Raw genomic sequence first — 23,534 nt, forward strand, 5'->3', positions numbered from 1 at the left:
GTATTTTCTTCAGTGAGTTTTTGGACTTCTTTTTTTCCATTTGGTCAATCCTGCTTTTTAAGTCATTCTTCTCCTCATTGGCTTTTTGGACCTATTTTGCCATTTGTATTAGGCTACTTTTAAGGTGCTATTTTCTTCAGTATATTTTTTTGTTCTCCTTTCGCAAGCATTTGACTTTTTTTTCATGATTTTCTTGCATCAATCTAATTTCTCTTCCTATTTTTTCCTCTACTTCTCTTACTTGCTTCTGAAAATCCTTTTTGAGCTCTTCCATGGCCTGGGACTGATTCATATTTTTTTTTTGGAGGCTTTCAATATAGGAGTTTTGACTTCGTTGTCTTCTTCTGGTTGTATGTTTCAATCTTCTTTGTCACCAAAGAAAGATTCTATGGTCTGACTGTTTTGTGCAGTTTGATTAAGATCCCAGCCAATTACTTGAATTTTAAACTCTTTGTTAGGGTAAGGGTCTGTTTCCAGTGTGGAGAATATACTGTACCAAGCTTCAGGGCTTGTGTGCAGCTGTTTTCAGTGATACTCCTAGGGACCTGTAAGTTTTCAGTTCTTTCAAGTTGGCACGATCAAGGGCAGGGTGTTTACTCCTTTCCTGGCCTGTGCTCTGGTCTATGAGTGACCACAAGCACTCTTTTCTGCTTTGGAACTATGTGGAGGATTCGCTCTTTATTGCCACTACAAGTTCTACTATGCCAGCTCTCCTTCTTGTCCCAGGACCACCAACCAGAACTGTGACCCAGATCCAAGCACATGCAAAGCAAAAGAATCCCACCTCAGCAGCAGCAAAAAAATCCCTGCAATCCCCCTCTGATCAGCCACTTGATTCTCCCCCAGTCTGTGGTCCAGAAGCTCCAGAAGCAGCTGACACCCTGGGGCTATGCTGGTACTGGGGCTGTGCCAGGACTGGGGCTGGGACCAAGCTTCTCTTTCACCACAGTCACAGACCTTTCTTGCTGACCATTTAAGTTGTCTTTGGCATTTGTGAGTTGTGAAGTCTGGAATCCTCCACAGCTGCCTAGGTTCAGTCCTCTGAGGCCTGCTCCAGGTTCACTGAGGCCTCGTCTTTGACTGTGTGCCCAATTTGAACTGTGCTTCTCTCCCAGTCCAGTATGATAGACCTTTTGAATCAACCATCCAGGTTGTCTTAGGCTGGAAATTTATTTCACTCAGTCTTTTTGTGGGTTCTGCTGATCTAGAATTTGTTTAGAGCCATTTTTACAGGTACTTGGAGACGTTTGGGGGAGAGCTCAAGCAAGTTACTGCTTTTACTCTGCCATCTTAGCTCAACTCCCCAAGCATTACATTAAAAAAAAGCCTGTATAGTACTAATGAACAGCTCATAACCTAGGTTCCCAATGTCTCCTATCATTATAGGATGTGAGAGGGTAATTTTTTTATAATCTCTTAAACTCTGAGTTATATTTTTTATTAAATTTTATTTCATTTTCAGTTCCAAATTCTCTCCCTCTGTTCTTCCCCTCCTTTTGCTGCACCTTTGAGAAGTCAAGAAGAATAAAATCCATTACAAATTTGTATAATTACGCAAAGCAAATTCCTATGTTAGACATGTCTAAAAAAAAGAAAGAAAAAGAAGGAAAGAAAAGAAAATATGCTTTAATCTCTACTCTGAGTCAATCAGTTCTCTATATGGAGGTGTATAGCATGTTTGATCATTAGTCCTTTGGAACTGTGGTTGATCATTGTATTAATTGGAGTTCTTAGGTCTTCCAGAGTTCATTATCTTTTTTTCTGTTTTTTTTTATTAATTTATTTTGATTTATCAACAAAGACTTCCATATTATTTTGAGTTTAAAATTTTTCTCCCTCTTCCTCCCACCCCCTTCCCAAGAAGGCACACAATCTGATATAGGCTATGCGTATACATTCGTATTAAACATATTTTCACATTAGTGATGATAAAAACCAAAAGAAGGAACCACAAGAAAGAGGAAACAAAACTTAACAGAAGAAAAAAAATAGCAAACATTACCCTTCGATCTGAATTCAAACTCCATAAATCTTTCTTTGGATGTGGATAGCATTTTCCATCATGAGGCCTTTGGAGATGCATTAGATGCTTGTATTGCTGGGAAGGGTTAAGTTAATCAATACGAGTCATCACACAACATGGCTCTTAGTGTGTACAATGTTCTCTTGGTTCTGCTCACTTCACTGAGCATCAGACCATACAAGTCTTTCCATGTTTTTCTGAAGTCTGCCTGTTCATCATTTCTTATAGGACAATAGTATTCCATTACATTCATATCCCACAACTTGTTCAGCCATTCCCCAATTGATGGGTATCCTCTCAATTTCCAATTCTTTGCCACCACAAAAAGAGCTGCTATAAATATTTTTCTACATGGGGGTCCTTTTTCCCATTTGTATGATCTCTTTGGAATATAGCCCTAGAAGTCCTATTTCTGGGATAAAGGTATGCACATTTTTATAGCCCTTTGGATATAGTTCCAAATTGCTCTCCAAAATGGTTGGATCATTTCACAGCTCCGCCAACAATGCTCCAATTTTCCGACATCTCCAACATTGATCATTTTCTTGTTTTGTCAAGTTGGCCAATCAGACAGGTGTGATGTGGTATACTAGAGTAGTTTTGATTTGCATTTCCCTAATCAATAGTGATTTAGAGCACTTTTTCATATGTCTACATTTGGCTTTAATTTCTTCATCTGAGAACTGCCTGCTCATATCCTTTGACCATTTATCAATTAGGGAATGACTTGTATTCTGATAAATTTGACTTAATTTTCTGTGTATTTTAGAAATGAGGCCTTTATCAGAGAGGCTCATTGTAAAAATTCTTTCCCAATTTTCTACCTTCCTTCTAATCTTAGTTGCAATGCTTTGCTCGTGCAAAACCTTTTGTTTTAATGTAATCAAACTTTTCCATTTTGCTTTTCTAAATTTTCTCTATCTCCTGTTTGGTCATGAATTCTTCCATTCTCCATGCATCTGATAGGTAAACTATTCCTTATTCTCTCAGTCTGCTTATAGTATCAACATTTATATCTAAATAATGAGCCCATTTTGGATTTATTTTGGTATATGTTATGAGATTTAGATCAATGACTAGTTTCTGCCATAGTCTTTTCCAGTTTTCTCAGCAGTATTTTTCAAAGAGTGGGTTCTTATCCCAGAAGTTGGGGTCTTTGGGTTTATCAAATAATAGATTACTAGAGTAATCGAATAATGTGTCTTCCATACTTAACCTATTCCACTGATCCGCCACTCTATTTCTTAGCCAATACCAAGCAGTTTTGATGATTACTGCTTTATAATACAATGTAAACACAGGAATGGCTAGGCCACCTTTCCCTGCATTTCTTTTCATTAGTTCCCTTGATATTCTGGATATTTTGTTCTTTCAAATGAATCTTGTTATTATTTTTTCTAACTCTATAAAACATTTCTTGGTAGTTTGATTGGTATGGCACTAAATAAGTAAGTTGGCTTAGGTAGAATTGTCATTTTATTACATTAGCTCGGCCTACCCATAAGAAACTGATTTTTTTCCAATTATTTAGATCTAACTCCATTTGTGTGAAAAGTGTTTTGTGACTGTGTTTATACAGTTCCTGGGTTTGTTTCAGGAGGTACACTACTAAATATTTTATAACGTCTACATTAAGATTATATGGAATTTATCTTTCTTTCACTTGCTCTTAGGGCTTTGTTGGTAATATATAGAAATACCAATGATTTATGTGGGTTTATTTTATAGCCTACAACTTTGCTAAAGGTGTTTATTATTTCAAGTAGTTTTTAACTTGATTCTCTAGGATTCTCTAAGTATATCATCATGTCATCTGCAAAGAGTGATAGCTTTGTTTCTTCTTTGCCTATTCTAATACCTTCAATTTCTTTTTCTTCTCTTATTGCTAAAGCTAACGTTTGCAGTACGATATTGAATAACAGTGGTGATAATGGACATCCTTGTTTCACCCGTGATCTTGTTGGAAATGCTTCTTGCTTGTCCCCATTACATCTGATGCTTGCTGAAGGTTTTAGGGAGATGTTATTTGTTAGTTTTAGGAAGACTCCATTTATTCCTGTGCTCTCTACTGTTTTTATTCATGGTGTATTTTGTCAAAAGCTTTTTCTACATCTACTGAGATGATCATGTGGTTTCTGTTAGTTTTAGTATTGATATGATCAATTATACTGATAGTTTTCTTAATATTGAACCAGCCCTGCATTTCTGATATAAATCCTACCTGGTAATAGTGTATTATTCTTGTGATAAGTGCTGTAATCTATTTGGTAATATTGTATTCAAAATTTTTTCATCTATATTCATTAGAGAAATTGATCTATAATTTTCTTTCTTTGTTTTGACTCTTCCTGGTTTAGGTACCAGCATCATATTTGTATCTTAAAAAGAATTTGGTGAGACTCCTTCTTCACCTATTTTCACAAATAGTCAGTATAATGTTAGAATTAATTGTTCTTTAAATGTTTGATAGAATCACATGTAAATCCATGTGTCCCTGGAGATTTTTTCTTAGGGAGTTCATTAATGGCTTGTTTAATTTCTTTTTCTGAGATGGGATTATTTAAGTATTTACTTCCTCTTCTGTTAATACGGGCAATTTATGTTGTTACGTATATATATACATATATATATGTATATATGTGTATATATACATATATATATGTATATATGTATGTATTCATTTCACTAAGATTTTAAATTTATTGGCATACAGTCTGGCAAAATAGTTCTCAATTCCTGTTTTAATTTCCTCTTCCTTGGTGGTAGATTCACTTTTTTCATTCTTGATACTAGTAATTTGGTTTTTTTCTTCTTTCTTTTTTTTTCATTAAATTAACCAAAGGTTTATCTATTTCATTGTTTTGTTTCATAAAACTAGTTCATAGTTTCATTTATTAGTTCAATAGTTTTCTTAAATTCAATTCCATTAATTTTTTTCTTTGGTTTTCAATATTGCTAATTTGGTGTTTAATTGAGGATTTTTAATTCATTCTTTTTCTAGTTTTTTTTAGTTGTATGCCCAATTTATTGATCTCCTCTTTTTCTATTTTATTTATGTAAGCATTTAGAGATATAAAACTTCCCCTAAGAACTGCTTTCACTGCATCCCATAAAATGTTGTCTCATTATTGCCATTCCCCTTGAAATAAGTTACTGATGTTCCTATGATTTGTTCTTTGACCCTATAATTTTTTAGGGTTAGATTATTTAGTTTCCAATTATTTTTAAGTCTATCTTTCCATGGCCCTTATTACATATAATTTTTATTGCATCAGAATCTGAAAAGGATGTATTTAACATTTCTACCTTTCTGCATTGGATTTTTTTATCCAATAGTGCATGGGCAATTTTTGCTTATGAGCCACGGACCTCTGAGAAAATGTATATTCCTTTCTATCCCCATTCGGTTTTCTCCAGAGTACTATCATACCTACCTTTTCTATTGCTCTATTCACCTACTTAACTTCTTTTTTTTAAATTTGTTCTTAGGTCTATCTAGTTCAGAGAGGAGGTGGTTGAGGTTCCTACTAGTATAGTTTCGTTGTCTAGTTCTTCCTGTAACTCCCTGAACTTCTCTAAGAATTTGGATGCTGTACTGCTTGGTGCACCTATGTTTAGTAATGATATTACTTCATTGTCTATGGTGACTTTTAGCAGGATGTAGTTTCCTTCCTCATCTCTTTTTATAAGATCTATTTTTGCCTTTGCTTTGTCTGAGATCAGGATTGGTACCCACGCTTTTTTTTAACTTCAGCTGAAACAAAATATATTCTTCTCCAGCTTTTCACCTTTACCCTGTGTGTTTCACTATTTTTCAAATGTGTTTCCTGCAAACAACATATTGGAGGATTATGTTTTTTAATCCATTCTGATATCCATTTCTGTTTTATGGGAGAGTTCATCCCATTCATATTCACAGTTATGATTACTATCTGTGTCTTTTTCTCCATCCTTCCCCCCCATTTATGCTTTTCTTCCTCCTTTCTCTTTTTCCATCTTCAATAGTGTTTTGCTTTTGACCACCCCCTCCATCACTCCCTCCTCCCTTCTATCAGACTTTTCTTCCCCTTTATCCTTACTACTTCTTCCTTCCCTTCTACCCCCATACCTTTTCTTTCCCTTTTTCCTCCTGCTGCCTATAAGGCAAGTTAGATTTCTATACCTAAACGATTATGTTATTCCCTTCTTGAGCCAAATCAGATGAGCGTAAGGTTCAAGCAATGCTCATCTACTCCCTAATTTTCCTCTGCTGTAATAGCTTCTTGTGTCTTTTCCTATAATGTAATTTACCCTTGTCTGCCTTCTCCTTTCTTTTTCTCTCAGTACATCCTCTTAGATCAAATTAATCCATTTACTTGGACCCATTTAACACATTTGATTAGATTTTTTTCATCATTACAATAAAATTCAATTTATACCCACCCTCTCTATGTATACCCCTTTAACATGGTGTAAAAACAATATAGTTCTCAAGAGTTAAAAGTGTAATATTCCCTTGTAGAGATGTAAGCAGTTTACTCTTATTAATAATGTTTGTTTCTGTCATATTTACCTTTTTATGTCTCTCTTAAGTCTTGCATTTGAAAATCAAATTTTCTGTTAAGCTCACTTCTTTTTATCAGGAAGGTATAGAAGTCCCCTATTTCATTGAATATCCATGTCCTCCCCTGAAAGATCATGCTTATTTTCAATGGATAATTGATCCTTGGTTGTCATGAAGCTCCTTTGCCTTATGGAATATCATGTTGCACACCCTACGATCTTTTAATGTAGAAGCTGCAAGGTCCTGTATAATTCTGACTGTGGTTCCATGATATTTAAATTGTTTCTTTCTGACTCCTTGGAGTATTTTCTCTTTGACTTGGTAATTTTGGAATTTGGTTATAATATTCCTTGATGTTTTCAATTTGGGATCTCTTTCAGGCAGTTAGAGGAGGATTCTTTCTATGGCTATTTTACCCTTTGGTTCTAGAACCTCAGGGTAGTTTTCCTTGATGATTTCCTGAAAGATACTGTCCAGGCTTTATTTTTCATTGTGATTTTCAGGTAGAGCAATCATTTTTAAATTATCTCTCCTGGATTGATTTTCCAGGTCAGTTGTTTTAGCAATGAAGTATTTTACATTTTCATCTTTTTTATTCTTTTTTTTTGGTTTCTGTTTTACTGATTCTTGCTTCCTCATAGAGTCCTTACCTTCCATTTGCCTGATTCTAATTTTTAACAAATTGTTTTCTTCTATTGGATTTTGTACCTCCTTCCCCATTTGGGCAATTGTATTTTTTAGGGATTTGTTTTCTTCAGTGCACTTTTTTTCCAGTTGGCCTATTTTATTTTTTAAAGACTTTTGTAACTCTATCATTTGACTTTTAAAATCCTTCTTGACCTCTTCTAAGAAGGTTTTTTGGGCTTCACACTAGTTCATATTCCCTTTTGAGGTTCCAGATGTGGGGTCATTGACAATGTTATCTTCTTCAGAATTTCTGCCTTGTTCTTCACTGTTCTCATAATATGAATCTATGGTATGTTTCTTTTTGCTCATGCTGTTTCCTTATTCCCTGGCCTTCAAAAAGATTAAGCTCTCCTGCTGGGGGGCATAGGTCACTGACTCAAGCTTCTTGTGTTGGGAGCCTAGGTCTTGGTCACTGGCTTTGTGTGCTGGGACCTTCAATGTTGGCAATTAGAGGCTGTAGGGTTCTGGCAGCTTATCAGGTGTGGGGCTGGAATTAGCAAGGCTGGAATTCTTAGGGAATTCTAGGTTGCCTGATTTTTCTTTCCTTTAGCTTTCTTCAGCTCCTTTTAGATGGATGTTGCAGGGTGTTTATCTGCCTAGGGCCCTTTGTAGTGCTGCTACCCTAATTTTTGCTGAGGCACTGGGATATTGGACTACTGCTACCTGTCTTTCTTCTGGTTCAGCTGTTGCAGGGATTTTCCTGGGGTTGATAAGGGAGGGTGAGAACAACTACATTTTTGCTCTGCCATTTTGGCTCCCAGAAGAGCAAATCCTAAACTCTGATTTTTAAAAATGTCTATAGTAACAGCAATTGCCTAGTAATTATTCAGTCAGTTGATGGTTGAAGAGTTTTTATGTTACACCTGCATTCTATTTTTTAACTTGATAACAGGTTCCTTAAAAAAGTATTGCCTGGATGCTTTCAACTGTTTTAAATTAAGTTGGACTGATAGCATAATAAGATTGAAATTGAATTGTAATCTAACAACTACTGCATACATAGACAAAGTTTTCACCTGTTAGAATAATAAGGGTGGGATTTTGTAGATCTTCTTGTTTTCCAATAATATGAAGAAGTTGAAACTGCTGCAGTATAATGATGATGAGTATGTATTTACCTGAAAGAGGAGCTCTTAGCTGACTTTGTGAATATTCTGATTCACTTAATGTGGGTGGGGAAGTTCTTATTTAGCACCTATTTTTCAGAACTATGCAAGAAGTGTCTGTACTGTGGCCATGATGTCCATGTAGCTACTCCTCATCGCTGTCATGACATCAGCAATAGAAATCTTTGAATGAATTGTATGTGTCATCATTTTTGGTGTGGATTTGAAGTTCTTGATCATGGTTGAGCTTATCTTTATCAGAATGAATTAGGTTGTCCATCATGCACTACAAAGATTTGAAGATTGGTCCTTGTGAAAATCAGAAGGAAAGTCTAAGATTGCTGGCTGTCATTAATCTCCATAGTCATCTTCTTCTTCTTCTTCTTCTTCTTCTTCTTCTTCTTCTTTTTTTCTTCTTCTTCCTCTTTTTCTTCTTCCTCTTCTTCTTCTTCCTCCTCCTCCTCTTCCTCTTCCTCTTTATCTTCTTCCTCTTCCTTTTTGTGCTCTTTCTCTTCCTTTTTGTCAATATAATGAATCTTTCTGCATGTAATTTATTTTTCTATTAATAGAATTTATACATAATTCTTTGCTAAAAGACCTAAAAAATTCCATGATAGAATTTATTTAAGGTAATGCCTCACTACCAAAGGGTGTTATGTGATAGGGCTAATATTTAGTAGCATTTCCCTGACATACCCTCTTTTTCAACAATCACAATGAAGAGTGGGAAAAGGTTTCCTCTCCCCTCCCGCCCAGGCCCTACTGTAACAGAGATTAGGTTTCCTTAAAATCAGACAAAACTGTCAGAATCTGATTGTCCCCCTCTTCCCCAGTGAAGCTTTCTGGACACTTAAGCACAAAAAAATCCCAGTCTGAGCCTGGGCAGTTGGGGCCCTTAAAGAAGTGAATTTCTGAAGCTCGTGTGGGTCACTATGTATTTCTCTATATTCTGCACTAATGACCAGATGCATTTTATTTTTTCAAACACTTTATTATTTTCCTAAATACAAATAAAACAACTTTTACTTTTTTTTTTACATTTTGAGTTAAAAATTCTCTTCCTTGTGACTTCCCCTTCCCATTCCCTGAGGCAGTAAGCAATTTCACATAGGTTATACACTTACAATCAGGAAAACATACTTACATATTAGTAATGTTGTAAAAGAAAACACAGAACAAAACAAAGCCACAAAAAAGAAATTGAAAAATAGTATGCTTTAATGTGCATTCACTTTGGAATTGTCTTGGTCTCTTTAGTGTATAAGCTTAGTAGTGCTTTTATTGAGTCAAAAGGATTGCACATTTTATAAACCTTCCAAAATGTAACATAGAATTCTGGAACATATTACATATTTGTCAACAATGTACTTGTGTAACCACTTGACCATGGGCCTTACCAAAATTACTTTTCTTGGTTATATCTTTTAATGTCTTCATTTTTTCCTCTGTAAAGATTCAATGATATTGGTAATATAGATTATCTATCTATCTATCTATGTCTCTTTCTATCTATAATTATATATTATGTATGTATCTTAATCTCATTTGCCCTTTCAATGTAGTTCATCATCATTTCAGGAGGTTTTTTTGTTAATTTACTCTTCTTTTTTTATTTTAGCTTCTTTTTGCTTTTTTGTTGTAAAATGCAATCTGCTGTTTTCTGTGGAGCCTTTAAAATAGCTGAACCTAATTCCATAATTGTAGAGTTTAATACATCATAGTCACTAGATTTATTAAATTCTCAACTTTTACTTGCTTGAAAGTTAATTCCATTTTAACAATATGGTCTGTTTCCTTTTTCACCATGCTGTTATTAAATGACTCCAGTTCCTGGTAGTTATACTGTCCTACCTGACAGGAATATTGAGGAAAATGTTTCATTAATGATTGAAAAACACTTTGAAAATGTGAAGTGTCACATAAATGTTAAGTTATTCCCGACATAAGGTACTAGACAATACTAGCTATGCTGACGATAAATGTCAGATCACAGGATTATGTCTGTGAAATAGCCTGCCTCTACTTTTGTTCCTATTGCCTTGTGAGGGAGCTAAGGATACATGAAACCGGTCTTCTTATTTTTCAAGTTTTATGACTAAGATTAAACTGTTGTGCTGGTTTTCTACAGTGGTAAGAATGTGGCACAACATTAATATAATGAAGAACTGGGTCAAGATATTTAGGTGTATATGCATTATGTATGCATGAACATAAATGGATGAGGGTATATATGCTTCTCTATATACAGACATATGTACACATACATATATATTACTATATGTACATATGTGCATGTATATCAAAAGTTAAATTGGAAGCTAACCTAGAAAAATACTTTTCTTATTTATACACTCAGGAAGGGGAGGTATTCGACTTGGCCAAGACCTAAGACACAAGGGGCAAAGGCTAGAAACAGAGTATGATTTCACACATTATAGCTCTACCCTTTGCCACACAGAATGAAAAGCAATTTTTTTTAACTTTGTGGCATGAATTTTATTGAGAGTGGAGATTGTTGTAGTAGAAGGTGGGATATAGAAGAGGGACTAATGTTGAAAATGTTACAGAAGCTATCACGCTGAGTATGCATTCTTTGGCTTCCTGGGGATATACATATACTCCAGGCCAGAATCAAAGAATCTCCACTGTAAGACAGTGAAGTAATTGCTCCTTGGTATCTATGACTCCTGGGTAAATGAAAGAGAACTGACAATGGAGTTTGGTAGAGCTGGACATTCTATGAGGTACATAAAGTAAGGAAAAGAATCTTTTCCTGATTCCATGACCAATCTCCTTTTAAATAGTCCCTAATCATGAGGTTGGAAAATATAATGCTGCATCATTCTAAAGTGCAAGTCCTTCAGAAGTGATCTCATATCCCTTCCCATGGCAAGAGTCAGCATACCCATACACATTACTACTCTTACATACTTTTGAGTTAGAGTTTTCTAAACAAAATACACACACACACACACACACATACAAAAGCATCCATATCCATTTATTTATTGAAAAATAAACAGTCCTTCATTAGGTAAATTCTCTATTTAAATATTTCTTGGGAAAGACCTAATTACATGACTAAATTTGTTTTCCACTTGACTCAGTTAATCCATGGTGGTGGTGGTTGTTCAGTCATTTTGAATAGTGTCTGATTCTTTGTGACCTTATTAGGGTTTTTGTGGCAAATTTGCCATCATCTTCTCCAAATCATTTCACAGATGAGGAAAGTGAGGAAAAGCAGTGTTTAATGACTTGCCCATTATTACATATCTAATAATCATCTGAAGACAGATTTGAATTTGAGACGATAGATCTCCCTGACTCCAAGCCTGGCACTCTATTGTACCACCAAGCTGCTTTCATACATGGTAACTTCCACTAAAGGCCAACTGTGCTTGCATAGATTTCTTTGGACTGAAATGAAGATGTTGAAAAAACACATTTTCCTCAACATGTCTTCCCCCTTAGCCCAAGTCACAGTGCCTATTGTAATTAGAGTTTCTTTATCTGAAACCTCTGGAGTATTTTAAATATAATGAACTATTATAACTTTGAATAATAAATTTGGATCTTTACATTGATTAGGCTAGATTATTCTGACAACGTACACTTCTTGTACATAATGCTTCTTTGATATTTATCTTTGAATTTATGTTGTCCCTATCATAATGCCAACACTTAAGTTGCTTAATAAATGTTCATTAATTTATTACAGCTCTAAAGCACAATATAAAGGTGAATTTCAAAAGAAAACAAACTAAACAAAATATCTTCCTCAAAACAGGGCCATGGAGTAGGTACACAGAAAAATAGTGTTCATTTAATTTTAATTTAATTAATTTTAAGATAAAGAAATAGAATTTAAGTCAAGAAGACAATAGTATAAATCTTTCCTCAACAAATTACATGTTGTGTGGTCTTAAGTAGTCACCAAACATTTCCGAGCCTCTGCTTTCTAAGCAGTAAAAGGGAGATAATAATTTTACCATCCCTTCACAGGGGTTTGTTGAGGAACTACTGAATATTTGAAAGTGTTAAAGCACTATATAAATGTTATTATAATTATCATCATCATCATCATAGGGGATGGTGGTGGTGATGTTATTTATGACAAATTTACAATTATTAGTCAGTATCAAACAGTCAAAAAATGGAGTCCTATGGGAGAATGAGATAACTGATTAGGAAAATTAGGAAAAAAGACTAAATGGAGGCTACTTTAATTATATATAAATATAAATGTATAAGACAATGAGAAATTAAATAAAATCACTTGAAACCTATTGGGTTTAAGAGAAGGGTCAATGGGATATAAAGTGGATTTCCCAAAAACTTATTTTGCCTCTTCATAGTTTTTATGTAGAGCCAGATCTGGCATTTCTTGCTTGTACCTTCTTCCTTCTTCTCTCCCACTCAAATTTGTATCATACCTACTACTTTTTCTTCTTTTTCAAAAAATTCAAATAAAATTAAAAGGGAGAGATATTTAGATAGTGTGTCTAGTTCTGAGGTCCTTTTTTAATTTGATAATATATACCTTTCTGTCATTGGGTAGGAGGAAAGCAGGGGAGATTGAACTTTCTTTTTTAATTTTCCAGTTAAAAGAGCTTCAATAAGATCTTACTGTCTCGTGTCTAGTCCATTATTGGTCAGCAAGAGTCAAAACAAGAGTTCATGCCCTTGACCTCAGGCATTGTATTTCCCTGACCAATCACATCAAAATATCACCCCCCTCCTTGTTTCATACCAGATAACTGTATTTATATAGACTTCACTGCACACTTATTTCATGCCAGCTAAATAATCAAATTGCCATGGATGTGGAAGAGGTCAGCCATCCTCAAGTCACATGAATATTTCAAACCAACAAGCTTATATCCCTGCATATAATATAGTAATTTTAGATAAATGACAAAATAGAATCTTATAATGGTCCTGATTTTGAATAGAAGGATAAATTCATTCCAAACCACATCCTTCTATCTACTACTTCAATAACTTATTGAAATAATGGAAATAGTCAAAGCCTAGGAAAGCGCCAAGGGCATATGGCAGGGAAGTTTTAATTAAGTTAAGCTACTATTTTTTTTTTGAGCTCCAGTTTTTGAAATGACTAATAGTAATCCTGGATATGACAATGCAACAAAAAACTCTCTGTATTGAAATTCACAGTTTTAATAGCAGTTATTTGCCTTTTTCTGTACTACATCAGACTCTTTTCAGGGGTGAACCTAATCATCCCAAGAGGTTGGAGGTGATATTTTTGTAATCAATGACTAACTACATAAACTGGCCTTGTACCTGTGATAATCAAGTCTCTTTTGTATGTTAAGCTACAGCTACATGATATAACTGTTTTTCCCCTTGCATATAAGAAATGGAAGGAATATTTATTAGCTAATTTCAAATATAAATCATGGTATGAAGGTGAAGTATAATCTGGGCTCTGGAAGATATCAGAAACTCAAATGAACATTCTCCATAAATTAGTTATTCCTTCCAACTTCCCAAAACAGAATTTTATGTCTGTATCCTTAGTTTACCTAGAGATGAAGAATTTTGTGTATTCAATCTATGTTTATATTCAAAAATTATCCATTTAGCAACAACTATGTGGTAGGTACTGTTATTCCTGGATTGTAGTGACAAAAACAAACTAAACTCTGGCCTCAAGGGAATTAAATTCTTCTAGAGGCAGGGAAAGGCATGTACAAAGATAAGAAAACAAAGTGCATCAAAAATAAATCCAAGCTAATTTTTTGAGGTACCATTATCTAAACAATTCAGAAAAGTCTTCATCTATGAGGTCCCATTTAAGACAAGCTTTGAAGGAAGCTAAATATTCTAAAAAGTACTAGTGAGGAGGAAGTGCATTCCAGTTAGGAGTGAGATACAGGACTGTGAAACGCTCTTAATGAGCAATAGTAAGCCGAAAACTTTAGCTAAAAGAGTGAGTGAAGGATCAACTCTGAGGTTTTACCTCATATTCATCAGACAGGCAAAGAAAATAAAAGTGAAGCAACATGATATTTTTGTAGGGACAGTGTGAAAATAGGCACACTACTACACCATTGTTGGAGATTTGAATTGTTCTAAATATTCTAAAAACAAGTTAGAAATACCTCAAAGTCACTAAACTTTATGTGTCACTTAACTTAAATGCAACTACTACAGATATACTCCAAAGAGATCAAAAATAAATGGAAGTTACCCATATGTATGTAAATATTTAGAGCAGTATTTTTGTTGCAATAAAATGCTGGAAATAAAGCAGAGGACTATCAGTGGGGGACGATTTAATAATCTGTGATATATAAATGTAACAGAATGATATTGCAGCATCACAAATGAGGGATATAAATGATTCACAGAAACCTGGTAATACTTGTATGAACTTCTACAGAGTGAAATAGGTAGAAAAAGGATAATTTATTACATTATGGCTATAATAGTATTAAGAGAAAAAATAAAAGAACTTTGCAACTCTGATCAACAGTGTGAACAGTAAGAACTTTTTCTCTTGGTAAAGAAGTAATGCATTAGAAGTACAGAGTAAAGTATAGATTTCCAGAAATATCAAATGTATTGATTTGTTTTGATTGTGTATTTGTTATAAAGAGGATCTGAGTCAATGGGAAGAGATAAAGATGGGAAAAAAAAGGCAGACAAGAAATCGATTACATAACTGTATGCAAAATACACAGGAAAAAATACGAAGATGTTCAAGAGACAAGAAAAAGTTGAGGCTATTACCACTGTGTTAAATTTAATATACACTTTACAAACTAACAGAAATTTTATTCTTTATGTATTAAAAGTCAATGTTCATGACTGCATATGTGTATGTATAAACATGTGATAATGTAGCATATGTAGAAATACATATATAGTGATTAAAGTGATCCAGAATAAGACTGGGAAAGTTTCCTGAAGTCAGATTATGAAGTTGTTTATATGCTAAACAAAGATGCTCTCACCTTGATCCTGGAAGCAAGAGGGAAACGTGGGAAATTTTTGAGTGGGGGAGGGACATAGTCATAGTATAGTTATGTTTTAGGAATATAACTTTAGCAGCTTTATGGATGATGGATTAGAATGGGGGAGGGATTTGAGGCAGAATAAACAATTTGTAAGCTATTGCAATTTAAAGTGCCTATGAGGTCAGTTCTAATATTATCTAGGTCATAAGTGATTAAAAAAAGAAAGGAGTTTATAACAGGTGCCCTATTGTTAGTCAACAAGTATTTAATGTGAATCAGATAATGTGCTAAATGCTAAGGATACCAAAGGAGCAAAAACAGTCTCTGCTCTCAAAAAGCTTCTATTTTAATAACAGAAAAACATATAATTGTCTATGTGCATATGAAGTATATACAGAGTAGGTGAAAGGGAATATTGAAGGGGAAGACACTATAAAATGGAGACAGAAAAAGGCCTTCTCCAGTAGATTTAGAAATTGAGCCAAATTTTGAACAAAAGGGAAACTAACAGGCAGTAGTGAGAAAGCAGAATATTTTAATTGTATCCTCTTCTTCCTCCATCTTGTGTGGTTTCTTCAGATTAGGAAACTATTAGCATAGAAATGCCCTCCACCCCAGGCAAATCCCATATTGACAAAATGTGTGTAACTTCTGGTCTTATATATTTGCCTGAAACACTGAAAGATTAAGTGACTTGCCCAGGGTTATGCAATTAGTATATATCAGATGTAGCACTTGAACATAGGTTTTCCTAACTCTGAGGCCTACTTTTCTACCTTCCTTTATGTAATACTTACCTTAGTATCAATCTTTTCAATTTTAATGGAGACATACATACATGTATACCTATGTCGTGAGTAAGGAAAGAAAACAAAAGAAAGAAACAGGAAATAAAAGAGGAAGAGTAGTTATGGTGACATATCTGAATGGAAACCACTAATATTTTTTGAAGGCAGATATTCAGTTTGAGCTAATGTTGTTATATTGATACCTTGATAATTAGTTTGAAGGTTGATAGGTTATGTGGATACATTCTTTCAGGTTGGAGGTTTATAGTTCTTGATATAATTTTATGATGATGAAAAAGATTTCAAGGAATCAACAATAGAAATAACATTTTGTAAGAACGTTTTATTTTTTTTCTCCCAAAATAGATTTGGACCACAATCTTTAGCTTAGGTATAATAATTGCCATACATATTAGTGTAGCACAAAACTTTGCTTTTGCCTTATGAAGAGATTTGGCATAATTTATTTTTTACATTCAACTTGGGCTGTGATGACTAAATTAGAGGGGAACAAGATATCTATAACCTTCCTTTCTTCCTTGTTGGTCCGTACCTTTTCTTCTATTTTTATATGACTCTAGAAACAGTAGGTGTCATAAAGCAGCTGGCAGGGGATGGCACTTAGGAAAGCAGCCAATTACTGCTTCCAAGAGCAAAGCATTTTGGCTTGGCCTTGGGACTAAGTCTGTTCTCTACTTCAAAATGAAAATCTCTTAATGGCTGCTCTGTGCTCTGTTACCATACATATGCATTAGGCGGGCCTGAAGGGAGCAGAGACATTGTTTTTGGAGAACAGGCTATTCCCCATGCTATCTTTACACGTTCTTTCATTTTACCATTTCCAAGTGATGGATGCATTTAGGTGAGTACAATTGGATTCTAGGGCAGATCTTAGATTCAGGACCTGTAGTTTGATCTGCTGGATTATCTTGGTTGGTGTCAAAAGAGAATGGAAAATACACTTTTCATTGTTTTGGAAATAATAGCAAACAATTTTTTTTCTTAACTTGTTACCAGGAAATATTATAGAATCATTTATGTTTTTGTTTCCATTCAAAAACTGTCCCAGATTTACAAACAATATTTCTCCTCTTTAAATTATTTAGATGTTTTATTTTAATATTCTTGTTTTCTAAAAAATATATAATCTTATTTACAGTAGGATCAAGAGAGTGCACTCGCCATTTTTGCAGTTCGGAAGCTAAGTGAAGGTTTTAAAATGGTTCCAATAAGACTCTGTGATAAACTTGGATATAGCCCCATATTGTGACATCCTGCTTGGCTCCATATTAATTGGACCTTTCTTAGGAAAGCAAGCCTCCTATTCCAATGCTGTCTCATTCCTCTTGCTGTGCAAGATGGACATTGGCTCATAGAGAACTGTGCAAGGTGGGATTGACAACTAGCCAATTTAGAAAAGGCTGCTGGTCAAAGATTAGGATGTAAAAATAACATGGAAAAATAAAAGGCTCCTATTATCCAGCCAGATGGACTAGAAGCAAACAAAATAGCTGTCACACCATCAGTCAATCCATGATAAACCTTCTCTTCTCTTCTCTTGCTTTCTCATCATTTTCAGGCATGTGTTTGGTTACTCTGGTCTGATTGATAATGAAATCACTGCATCAACACTGCCAAAAACAGAGCAGAGAAAAAGTAGGAGTAGCTAAGGCAGGCTTCTCCTTTCCTGAAGAGGCCACTGATTACAGATTTTTGGTGGTGGTTTTCTTTTTCTTTTTTTTTTTTGATATCTCCGGCTTTTGCCTCTCAGATGACTAGCTGGCAGATATTTTTTTAAAGGCAGGTGGAAAATGGTAGTTGAATACAAGGAAGGGAACAGGAGGAAGAAACTCATGAGGTATATGATAGCTTAAAGATAAGAAAAAGAATAGGGCACAGTAATATGCTCATTATGTTCCCTTCATTTATGTTTTATCATAATAAACAGCTCTGTATTCTCCACTTAGCCTTTAAATTTAAAGTCAGACTTCAAAGCATTATTTAGGATTGTACACTACTCTTTAATTCAGTGGTCAGATGTGAGAGGGATCCACTATTGTTAAAAATTGAAGTTATAGGTCTAGGAAAATTAAAACTAGCTTGAAGGTAGTTAATAATTTGAAGTTTAAATGTCCAAGTTCTGTATGTAGCAATCACAGTTCCCGTATCTTCACAGTTGTAAGGAAAGTACTTTACTTCCCTTAAAGTTATGGCCAAAGAGGTTTGACTAAGTCAGGTTCCTTTGATGTGGAAAGACAAGTTCAGGCACAGAAACTGACTATGATCATTTTCTAAGGGCAAACCCAGCTAAGTGCTACAAGTGTTCTCATGAACAGGACAGAAAATGCTTAATATGCTATCTTTGTGTGTTATATTTAGAAATTGGTTTTGGGATTCGAGAAAAACTGGCACTTAAAAATGACTTTTCAATAATAGAAGTCAATATATAATCAATTCCACTATTAGTCTGTATCTCATCTCATATACTGTGCCTAACTTTAAAAATTAACTGATAGTTTAGGGGGAGAAATGTCAAATAGCCTCTGAAGGCAAATTTGGTCTGTACTCACCATAAATTAACATCAAAATTGATCTACTAGATGCTATTTGACTCATAATGAAGCTTCTATGCACTTCTTCTGGGTTTTTTTGCTATTAAAATCATTTATGTATCAGTTATCTTGCCAACTAGATTCACACTTAAGTACAAGGCTTCTAAAGTTTAATTTATTTTTGTCCTCTGTCTTCTTTAAGTTTTGTATCCCCCTTCAGCTTTTAGGATGGTAGCTTTTATAAAGTACATGTTTTAAATTTGAACAAATGAAGCTAAACTTAAAAATAATAAAACATACCATGTAATGTAATTTTCAGGATTTTTTTTAAATTTCCAAAACTTTCTTTTCTCTTCCAAGAAAAAAAAAACTTACTAATGTTTATCACATATTTTCCTACCCACTTGAATAGAGAGTACTGAAGATAATCTAACTTTTCCCTGGTGATTCAAGATCTTCATTGTGAAATCTATTATTTTACATGTGTTTACTATACACTCGATTCACTCTGTGTCTGCTCTGGTTCTGTATTAATATTTTGGAGAAATTCATTTAAGGCAGGTGAAATAAATTGATTTCATTTTGTTTCCTCTTTGTTGGGTCAAAAGTGTATAACAGTGGGCAGAGGGTATTCAAAACCAAGATTACCTGAGTTGTTGTGTTGTAAATGTGTGACCCTTGACCTAAAATAACTGAGTGGAAATTTTTATGTTTAGAAAACTGAATCATAAGAATTAAGACATTATCAACCATAATTGGAGAAGAGGAGATATAATGGATTGTCTTTGGAAAGTTCCATCACGTTTTTAATGGCTCCAAGTTTCTCCCTGAACAAAACAAAACAAAACAAAACAAAAAAAAAAAACATTCTCTCATTGATGATGCATAGTTCAAAGTTATAGGATAATAAAATCTCCAAAAAAATTACAAGTGGTGAGTCACTGAAATCACAATGATGAGACAAATGGCTTATGTAAGTAGGCTGAAAAGTGTTACCTACAAAGAGCCACATAATTGAAATATTACTGTGTAGGACAGCTAGATTGCGCAGTGGCTAGAGCGCCAGGCCTAGAGTCAGGAAGATTTATCTTCCTGAGATCAAATTTGGCCTCAAACTCTTACTAGCTGTGTCCCTGGGCAAGTCACTTAGTCCTGTTTGCGTCAGTTCCTGATCTGCAAAATGAGCTTGAGAAGGAAATGGCAGACCACTCCAATATCTTTGCCAAGAAAATCCCAAATGGGTTCATGAAGAGTCAGATTCCAGTCAGAAATGACTGAAGAAAAACAACAAGAAAATATCAATGTATATGAACAGAAAACTAATGGGTTGAATGCATACTAAGACAGACAAATTCTCTGGGCATCCTTTATGTTCTTATAGTACCCACACCATGTCATCCTTAAAAATTCTACTCAATAAGTTAGGTAGAACTTCATAGGAGGATTGATGGGTGGGGATATACAAGGCTGAGAAGGCAAGAATGGAATCTAATCTGCAATATAGATTGGGGTGTCTGAGTATAAAAATACTTAGATATCCCACCATCCTCTGTCACTTGTCATGAAGTTCCATTATTCCTGACTCAGAGAGCCTCCTTCCTCCCTTTTTTTGTTTGATTTTTATCATCTCTTATGGATTGGAATTGCAAAGCTTATTAAAACTATACATTTAAAAAAGAGCCAGTAAGAAATTCAGTGGAAGCCTAAAGCACATCTGTGGCTTTGGTGCTAGGGCTCTGTGACAACTATTTCAGCTGCTCAGAGGTCTTACAAGCCTCAGAAGGAAACTTTAGACAACAAGCTAAGTTTTGTGATTTATGTATTATGAAGATTTGAGATTTAGAAAAATCTGACCTACAGATAATGGATAAATTATTATATTCATCTCAGTGTAGTACAATAAGTGTTAACTAGATAGTTTAATAAGAACACAAAATGAAGTCTCTTAGGGACATACTATTACTCTATACACTGTAGCCTATTGGAAATAATGAGACCTCCCACAATAATAGAGATTCTACAGTTTGACTCTTAATTGTAGTGTTGACTGATTAATTTATTCATTTTAAATAGTCAACCAGGGAAAAATGCTGATACTTTAAAAAACCTACATGTATGATGCAAAATATGTTTAACCCATTGAGAATTAATGAAGCAATGAAAATAAGATGGAATAATTTGCTATTTACATAGCTGTTTGTGAACATCCTCCAGATATTACATTAGGGGACTTACAATACTTATTGTTATTAAAAAAAAAACAAACAGAATGTCCTACCATGGAATGTCTGTGAACTACTAAGGCAACAAAATGACATTTGTTTTCCAAGTTCAGTCAAAGGCCCCCAAAAATATACCTTAAGCACCTACTGTGGTGCCAGGCTTCTGCTAAAAGCTAGGGATACAATTAATAAAAAGAAACACTATCCCTGTCATCAAGGAACTTACAGATTAATGGAGGGAGACAATATGTAAAAGAAGAAATTAAAGTGGGAAGTGGTGGGTTGGGAAGAGAAGGCACCAGGGGCTACCTGGCACAGGTATTAAGTTGACACTAAGTAGAGCAGCAGATGCAGAACTGAGTAAGCTGAAAGTCCAGTTTATGTCATATAAAAGAAGGTGTTGGGAGGATTTTGGTTTTCTGCCTTCCAGCCCAACAATCAGAGGGAAAAAGTGGATTAAAGAGGTAGCTCTAAAAAAATTATAGTACCTGCCTTAAGTCCCCTTAAGTTTGCTACTTACCTTTATATTTGTTCAAACATAAGAATGTTGAATGTATACCTGTTTGTATACTATATGTGTACATATATACATAATATACATGCACACTATGTACATACACATATGTAGGGTACTTATGCAGAATGCATATGTAGTGTGTGTATATGTATGCACACACACATGCACACATATACACATACATATATACATATATACATATGTGTGTCATGGATAAAGAACTGGCCTCAAAGACAGATAGCCTGAGTCAATGTCCTAACTTTGGCACATACTGGCTTTGTGATGCTGGGTGAGTCATTTAACCTGTCAGTGTTCTAGGTAAAGTCATTACTGATGTAGGTGTGTATCTGCAATTTAGAGTGAGTTTCCTCACTTGAGCGTTCACTGCACTAAGGAAATCGTTGGTCTAATTTCAATCCCTAACCCTTATCCATACATATATGGAGACATAGAATAGGGTCATAGAACTAGAGTTAGAAGGGACCTTAGAGGACATCTAGCTTGCTACCCCCACTTTTATAGATTAAGGAACTGAGAACGAAAATGTTTAATTGACTTGCCTAAGGTCATACAGGTAGTGACACATACATTTTTTATAGAGGAAAGAAAAAAATTAAGTCATTTGTACATATGCAAATGTTGTACCTTAATAAGGACTTTGTGAAACAATTGCAGAATCCCTGGGTACTAGTAACATGGAGAACCTGAGAAATACTTTAATGTAATTCCCTTATATGGAAGATGAGGAAAAAATGGTAAATGACTTGCCTTACATGAAACGGCCCAACCACAATGACTAATGAAATATAATATCCTCTGTTTACAGACACCTTCATCAAATGAGGAAAATTTTTTGAGTCACAGAATCAAGCAAACAGTAAACAGTCTAAAGTCAATGTACCCTAGTCTGAAATTTTCTGCTGAATCAATAAATAAGAGGCATAAACTGGATAGGAAAAAAAATTACATTTGAGAAAAAGTGAAATATTTTGACCACTACTATTGGTAACCAAGTGAAAGGGAGGGAAAAAGCATCCCATAACTTCTCCCTAATTATTGACCATATCAAGAGAAAGCATGGACCATTAACAAACCAAGCATTCAGCTGGAGTTTAGGGCAGAAAAACTAGAACTGCTGATGACAGGATGAATGAGGAAATATGACTTCTTTAGCGGGGGGAAATAGACTCAGGATGCTATAAGAGCACTGACTTTTGGAGGCAAGCAGAGAATTGCACCTAAAAGCAAGTAAATGGAAATTACACAAAAAGAAAAGAGGACTTACCTTAAAACATAAGCTTTGAGTTATTGTTTTGTCCAATGTGTTCTTTATGTTTAGACTCACATATCCCTGGACTCTGTGTATAGTTGTGGGAGAGTGTATCTATGAGACTTTCATTTTATTTGGCAGGGCATGGGTTTGTATGAACTATTTTAAATATATCATCTTAGTAAAAACCCCTTTCTCTAAATAAATTCACTCTGATTGGCTAATTTATAATAAATCTGTAACACATGGGGTAAGTCAAAAATACCAGGCAACACCAAATCCCACATGTTTACCCCCAGGAATCCTGTAGAGAGAAATAGTCTGTTGCCCCCTGGGGTTTCCATATTTCAAGGACAGCAAGATTTGGAAAGCAGCCCAGAGCCACTTACACTATAAAGGAAGAAAGTAGCTGAACCAATATTCAAGCCTAGGTCCTTTGATTCTAAATATAGTACTTTTATATATTTATCACTTTTTTCATACATTTGTCTATTCATTCATTAAATCATTTTTTCAAATATCAAATATTTTATCCTTCTCCAACCTTCCATCTACCATTGGAACAAATGCAAAACCCATTTAATGACTAAGAATGGCTAATTTAAACAAATATGAGTATAAACAAATTCTTTTCCTTACAATATCCAAAATTTCTGTTACTCTATTTTTCTACTCTATTAGTCCATCAACCCCTTTTCTCAAGGTGAGTAACATTCCTCAATATCGGGCCCCGAAATTATAATTGGTGATTTTGTTGATAAGAGTTTTTAAGCCATTTAGAATTATTTCTTTTTTATAATATTAATGTTATTGTACTTGGTCACTTCAAATAATAAATTCAGT

This window comes from Phascolarctos cinereus, unplaced genomic scaffold (assembly GCF_003287225.1).
Source record: "Phascolarctos cinereus isolate Bilbo 61053 unplaced genomic scaffold, phaCin_HiC Scaffold_4;HRSCAF=312, whole genome shotgun sequence".
Lineage (NCBI taxonomy): Eukaryota > Metazoa > Chordata > Mammalia > Diprotodontia > Phascolarctidae > Phascolarctos > Phascolarctos cinereus.